This window comes from Lampris incognitus, chromosome 19 (genome assembly GCF_029633865.1).
Source record: "Lampris incognitus isolate fLamInc1 chromosome 19, fLamInc1.hap2, whole genome shotgun sequence".
Classification (NCBI taxonomy): Eukaryota; Metazoa; Chordata; class Actinopteri; order Lampriformes; family Lampridae; genus Lampris; species Lampris incognitus.
This window is the reverse complement of record NC_079229.1, coordinates 6,582,420-6,589,521: the sequence shown is the minus strand read 5'-3', so window position 1 is coordinate 6,589,521 and position 7,102 is coordinate 6,582,420.

The window sequence follows — 7,102 nt, the reverse complement described above, 5'->3', positions numbered from 1 at the left end:
GGCGAGCCGCAGTGGCTGTGAGTTACGGATTTAAAAGGGACAAGCGAAGACTTGCTCAGTCATTATCAGCGTAGGTCCCACACAGGTCCCTAGTCGCCCCCCCCCCCGTGTGTCTGACAGCCCCTTCTGATCCAATGCGTTTTGACAAAGAGGTTTTGACGTTATCTCGCTGCCAGACTCTTCTCTCCCGTCTTCTGGCAGGCCTCGCTCGTTCCCTTAGCGCGCGCCGCTAATTATATTGATTCCCCTCATGAAACATCTTCAACGTGGATTGCCAACTGTGAATTTTCAATCGATTTAGCCAGATTATGAGGGAAACGTTAGCATGGTAATTGTGAGCTCATTGATTTGTGAAGTGATAAGGTAACAGGCGTTCATCATTTTGGAGTGTGCTGCATATATAGTATAATAAATGGATATCGATAAAAAGCAGCTGGTGAACGCTGACGTAAAGTGAAGGGAGTGTGAGAGAAATGGCAATCCCAACGTTCCCGCTGTTCTCGCGTCCCTAAAGTGTCCCCGGACGTCCACCGTTCCTCTCCACAACATTCAAGCGGCGAAGGTAAAGTAGGTACGCAGATACCCGGTGTAATTGAAAGCTATTATCGTAATGTGCTCCACCTTGTGTGGCATTCATATTCAAATGGGATTGTTTGAATCGAACGTATTTCACAGTCCTCCGCCTTGATTGCAGATTGAGAGTTAGAGAAGAGCCACCACTGATTTGAATTACACATGTGAAGGGGTGAGACGAGGACTTGTCTCCCGCTCCTATCTGGCAAGTTCATGCAATTTAAACAGCAAATTATCAAGTTCAATATTTAATGTTTCCACCATGGCTGTTAAGCAGGTAGATGTGGGTGCCACTCGCGCCCTGTTGGGAAAGAGCGGAGACTGCGGTGTGCGTCCAACTGCCTTGTTTCGGCTCCGAAAGGTGTCAGAAGGGATCTGCAGACGGCTAATTGCTAGAATCTGCGAGGCAGACATTAGCCGAGGGAGAAGGAAGGGAGTCGCGTGGCCCTCGCAGCGGTTTCGCTCGAGGAGAAGAATATGCCAAGCTCTCCCGGCGCCCCCGGTCAGTCCAGCGGAAAAGCTTTTCTCACCTCCTCACCACCAGTGGGCGGAGGGTGGTGGGGCGGTGGAGGGTGGAGGTGACCGCAGCAATTCTCAGCTGAGGCGGCGCCTTGCAGTTTTTGGCTTTACCTTCACCCCCCCCGTGCGATTCACCGGACCCTTTTGTCATAACACAAGAGAATCCCAGTATCTTGGATGAGACGCGTCCTCCACACTTTCATGGAGGGTTTTTTTCCCACCTCCTTGCTACTGTGGCACCTCAGAGCACCTCCTCAGATCACTTCTTTTCCTGACTTGCCCTCAAACAAATGTTCCCCCGGGAGGACCTCGACCTTGCGAGTCGCAGAAGCTCGGGCTCACCGCAGACTGTATTTATTTCACTTGTGGAAACGTCAGGACGCTTGAACCGAGCCTCTCCTGACACTCCAGCATGCAGCAATCATACTCTGCACGGCCCCCTGTAATTAGAAGACCCCGTCTCCTAGTCATCCGCAGAGAAGAGTGAATACGGTGTCCTTCTACGTCCTCCTAGATACTGCGATTGTGATTAGTCCAATGATTTGTCTTCTAATTACATCTTGTTTTTACAAACGTTCAATATCAATAAAAGGTCAGCGAAAGACAGAGAAATCATTTGTGTGTTGTCCTGACATTATTAGAAGAAGAAAAAAGAAAAAGTAAAACGAAAGCATCCTTGTAATTGAAACCGTAATGAGGAGAGGCAATTAACATTTCAATTTCTTTAAGGTAGAGGGGAATGGATGGGAGGGAGGCTAGCTCTTAGATGGCTTTACAGTCATCAATCACATCACACAATTGTCTTGAGGAAAAAAGAAAAAAAGAGAAAAAACCTCATCGTCATAAATATGCCAAAATTGATTTCATGGCATGCCTGACCTCAGTGTTTGAAGGAGAAAATATAATCATATTAAGCCGTCAGGTTCACTCGGTCGGCGTGATTGAAAAGCCATTCTGCTAAAACCAATGATTACTCTTTATCTGCAGAAGAGTTTCAGAGCACCAAGAGGCCTCGCAGCGGGGCTCCACCCCTCTTTCTCCACACGGACTGATCATTCTTTAATTGGAATGTGTGTGTGTGTGTGTGTGTGTGTGTGTGTGTGTGTATATATAGCGTCTGAAAAAGAAAAGAAGTGCTTATGCAGTTAGATGTGTAGGACAGCTGTTTGGGAAATGGAGAAAAGGGATAATGGAAAGCTCAACGGCGAGCATATTTCAATGGGAAATTTTGAGTGTGCAAGGAACTGTATCAAAGGGAATGGGGAGAACAAGACAGACAAAAACACAGAGAGGAAAGGACAATGAAAGGATGAGAGTGGGAAGGATAGAGGGGGGGGGGTTGGAGAGAGAGAGAGAGAGAGAGAGAGGGAGGAAGAGGGAGGAAGAGGGAGAGCGACTCTCCTCTGAGATTGCTCCACATGCTGCCCTGTGATTTGCTGAAATTCATAATCCTCTCTCTTCTTTCCCAGACCCGGATTCTTTCCCAACATCCATAATTCTAAGCACTGAACCAGTAGCCGGTTCATTTTCAAACTCTATTGTTTCCTTTGCTCTGAAACTGGCTATTGCCTCGGTGAGCTGTGCTTCTTTTCTTCGCCGGTCAAAGCAAATGAGGAACACCTCGGCTTTGGTCTGTGCTGCGTTTTCCTCTCTTACCTTTTTACTGCCTTGACTTACTTTGGCTTTGATTCCCGAGCTCCAGCGGCGACCAAAAGAAACGAGCGGCGGCCATAACACAACATAGCAGAGCGGTCTCTTTCTCCGATGCTAAATATACACTGTTACTCTCATCCCCTGTTATATTTTTAATGGCGCCGGTGCATTCTTGTTTGGAAGTCTCTCTAGGCCAGATTCTCTCTCTCTCTCTCTCTCTCTCTCTCTCTCTCTCTCTCTCTCTCTCCCCCCCCCCTCCTCTATGGCCCTCCTCCTTCTCGCCTCAGGGCACTCACAGGCCTGCCGAAAGAGATCACCCCCGCATCAGTGGAGACATGCAGGCACCCCCCCCCCCTTCGCTGCTCAAATAAACCGCTCACCTTCCCTCTGCACTTCTGCACTGTTTGCCCCATCAGCAGCCTCGCTTTCAGGTGAGTGAGGTCCTCTCCTCTCTGTTCAGCCCTCCACTGTGAGGCAATTCAAATGCAAACCTTCACATGCACCCCCCCTTTGCTCTGAAATGTGATAGCTGCTAAGGGTAGCGGGGGGGGGGTGCATTCGTTGCCACCATATCAATGCCGCCGGTGGTCCTCGTTCGCTAAAATAAGTAGAAACGGGAGTTTTCGACCCAAACGGCTGTCGGGGTCACACCGACAACAGGGGCACCGGCATTTCGTCTTCATCTTACCAGCGCGGCATAGTCACAGCATCTGTATTGAACCACAGGCATGTAGAGAACCTAACATGGCCATGTGCAAGCATGAGTGGCTTTGTTCCGGCAGCTTCCGTCTATGTTGGTGCTGGGGAGTGGAGCTCCTCCATTACACAAAACTCCATGCAGCTGTTTCAAAATGGCTGCCCCTCTGTTTCCGTCGGCTGGTGTCACGGGGCAGGGAGGAAATATGTGCTGCGGCTGCAGCGGCTGCAGGTGCATACCGATTAGGATTAGAGCGCCGTGCTGCAGTGCCGGGGCCTTTGTGTCATTAACAGGCAGTTTTTAATCAGGGTCTGTCCCAGGGCTCTGCTACTCGCCTCAGGAACCCTGCAGTCCTCAGAGAGAGAGAGCTAGATATATAGATAGGGGGAGAGAGAGAGAGAGAGAGAGAGAGAGAGAGAGAGAGAGGGTGTGAGGAAAAGGGAGAAAAATGGATTGAGGGGAATGGAAGTAAAAAGGATTGACGAGAAGTGTAAGAGAAGCCAGAGAGGAAAGGGAAGAAGGAGGAGGAGGAGAGGATGAGGAAGAGGGAGACAGCTATAAAAAAAACAGGACTCCTCGGTATGACTGCGGGTAGGGTGGGGGAGGTGGCATGCAGCGCAAGGGATGTGGGATGTATTTGTGCATCTACACACTGTGTGTGTACATATATATATATATCCTGTCGTGGGCAAGATGGCCGCCGCCCGTGCTGTACGCTATATTACGTGCCCATTGATTTTGCTCCGGCCCCATGCCTGTGTATTATTTAAATGTTAAGATGTCAGCGTCGGTAATCACAGGCTCCATTAAAAGGTGGGCAGCATGGCCACAGACCTGCAGAGAGCCCAGGCAGGGAGATGAATTATTAAGGAGAAGATGAAGTGGTGGGACATTTCCACAGTCACCCTGGCGAATGTCATCCCACTCAGCCGGGAGACACACAGGCACAGGCTGGCTTGACAAAAATCGACAGTGACTTCCTCCTCCCCCCACCCCGGAACCGGTTTGATCCTGATTGCAGACACTGCAGCTGGCAATTTCCAGAATAATCTGCAGCTCCAGCCCTGCCTGCCCTACCCCCCACAGATCTGCTGGCTCTTCCCACCCCCACCCTGCCTTGCGCCCCGGCATCCTTCATGGCCCTCCGGCAGCATCGATAATATGGACAGGAGGAGAGGTCTTTGATTTGCTGAATCAGAGGATCCCATCTCGCCACTGCTGCGAGTGTGAACATGCAGATGAGAGAGCGAGTGGGAGAGTGACAGAGACAGACAAGATAATAGAGAGAGAGAGAGAAAATGAAAACGAATAAGTGGAATACAGTTCCTCCCTATAGGATCAATAAAACTAATTATAGCACATAAAGTATGTATGTTTTTGGCAGCAGTTTCAGAAATGGTACTGAGTGAAGTGCAGTTATAATAGAATGCACACACACACACACACACATATATTTAAATATAGACACACACACACACATATATTTAAATATATATATATAGATATATAGATGAGGAGATACTAGCCTGCAGGTGGATGTTCAGTATTCAGTAGATATTGTAGACAACAGATACATAACTTGTAAATGTAACAAACAGACATAAAACCCATATTCTCATCAATCCAAATGTCATCACAAAGTTAGAATTCATCGTTTCAATCTGCTTTTTTGTACACTTCAGTGGCCGCAACCCTGATAGGAAAATGGGCTTCTAGTATTTCATATATTTCTACTGTTGACACGTACATAAAAAAAAAAAATTACACTGTGTCCATCACGTTTGCTTATTCTTATATCTATCTCCAATATTGTCATCACTCACAGCCGGATTTAACGGCGAAGGGCAGTTGTAAGCAAGACTTTGTCAGAATGAAACCGAAGGGACCGGTTCATTATTTGATAGGAAGCGATGTCAGAGAGGGGGAAGAGAAAAGCCAATGTGCAGGGCTGACTTCTCCCAGCGTCTCCCTTTTGTTCTTCCGTCACCTCCCGCTCATTACGACGCATCATAGTGCAGGCCATGCAGGGCGGTGTATCGATAACAAATAACAGATAGGCCTTGACAGCCATTCCTACTAAGGTGGAGGTCCGGGGTGTCTCTTCTTCCTTATTCGCACCGTCTATTTACGATTAAAAAAAAAAAAACTCATTTTCAAATCAGTAGCTTATCCCTCTGTCGCGGCGGGTCGACGCCAGGTGAGTCAGAATCACCATTTATGTTACTGTCCCCGTGTTAGATTACTACGAAAACGTCCTGTTTAAGACTGTCGGTTTCGTTAAAACATATCTGTGAAAATATCAAGCGAGGAACACTCAGTCGAGCCTGACAGCGACCGATGTGTTCATGTTCAGGTGTTTAACCGTGCTCATATCTGTATCGATACACCAGACACATCATACTTTTGATCATAGTATCTCCATAAATATGTGTAAGCACTCAAGATGCTACATGCTAAGGTAGCGTGTTGGATATGTGCCGTGTTCGTCCTAACGGTACAGATACAGTAGTCCTGATGCATGCTCAATAACCCAGGTAAGAAAACCAAAGGAGGTCGAATCGGTTCATCTGGATACAATGTTTATTGACGGATACGTTTCATCACTCAGCTAAGTGATGTCACTTGGTGATGAAATGTATCCGTCAATAAACATTGTATCCAGATGAACCGATTCGGTCTTCGTTGATACAGGTACAGTAATTTCTTGGCAATGCCTACACGACTTGTAGGACATCAAAAGACCGCATTTGGAAAACGGAAACGGGGAGATTAGAGGGCTTCGACCGTACGCACAGTATCTGCCATTCAAACTAGCGTGAGAGCACAGAGCCTTAAATGAGAGCATGCAAACCTAAGGGTAAACGCTAGCCTTCACGTTCCTGTAGCATCGGCATCGCGGACGGGGGTGTTCAATGCCAGACTCAATAGCAGCGTTGTCCTTATTCTCCTGGAAAATGCCGGGACGTGCTCAGCCCGCCTTGTCCATGTACTTACCAAGTTAGCCATTTCTGCGTGTGGTTATCAACCCCATTAGGGCTCTCGTAATGTAGTTAAAACACAGAACAGCTCCGAAGATGTCGACGCCGCTCGGCCAGAATTTACACATTATTTCCCGAATCGATTCTCTGACACAGTGACGGGACACGTCACTGTTGGAGAGACTAAAACGAGTCGCTGTATCCCAGATTTGGCGAGTAATTTTCTCTCTATTCGAGATACGAGGGTCTCAACACAGATAGTCATAATAAGATGTAAATTGGCTGAGGGCTGATATAGGGGAGGGGAGTTGCACTCCGACAAGCGGGAACAGCAATTAGCCGTAAGACAAGCAAGTCTACATCGTCTCCGCGGGCACGAGCTGCTCCGCCATTCACGATATCATCAGCGAAACGCGCCGAACACACCGGGGCCGGATCCCATCTGAATGAGCACGCTCCGACGACGACACTGGCATTTCAAAAGGTGTGATCGATTTGATAGCCTTAAATAAGCCTAAAGCGGCTTATTTCACTCAAATGTGGTATCTTTAATATGGCCCTCGAACGAAATCCCAAAATGTCTATCTATATTTCTAGTCTATATTAAAATAATGCCTGAGGGAATTTGAAAAAAAAATGTCTGTAAGAGCAGTATTTGTACAAATTGACGATTTACCATTTT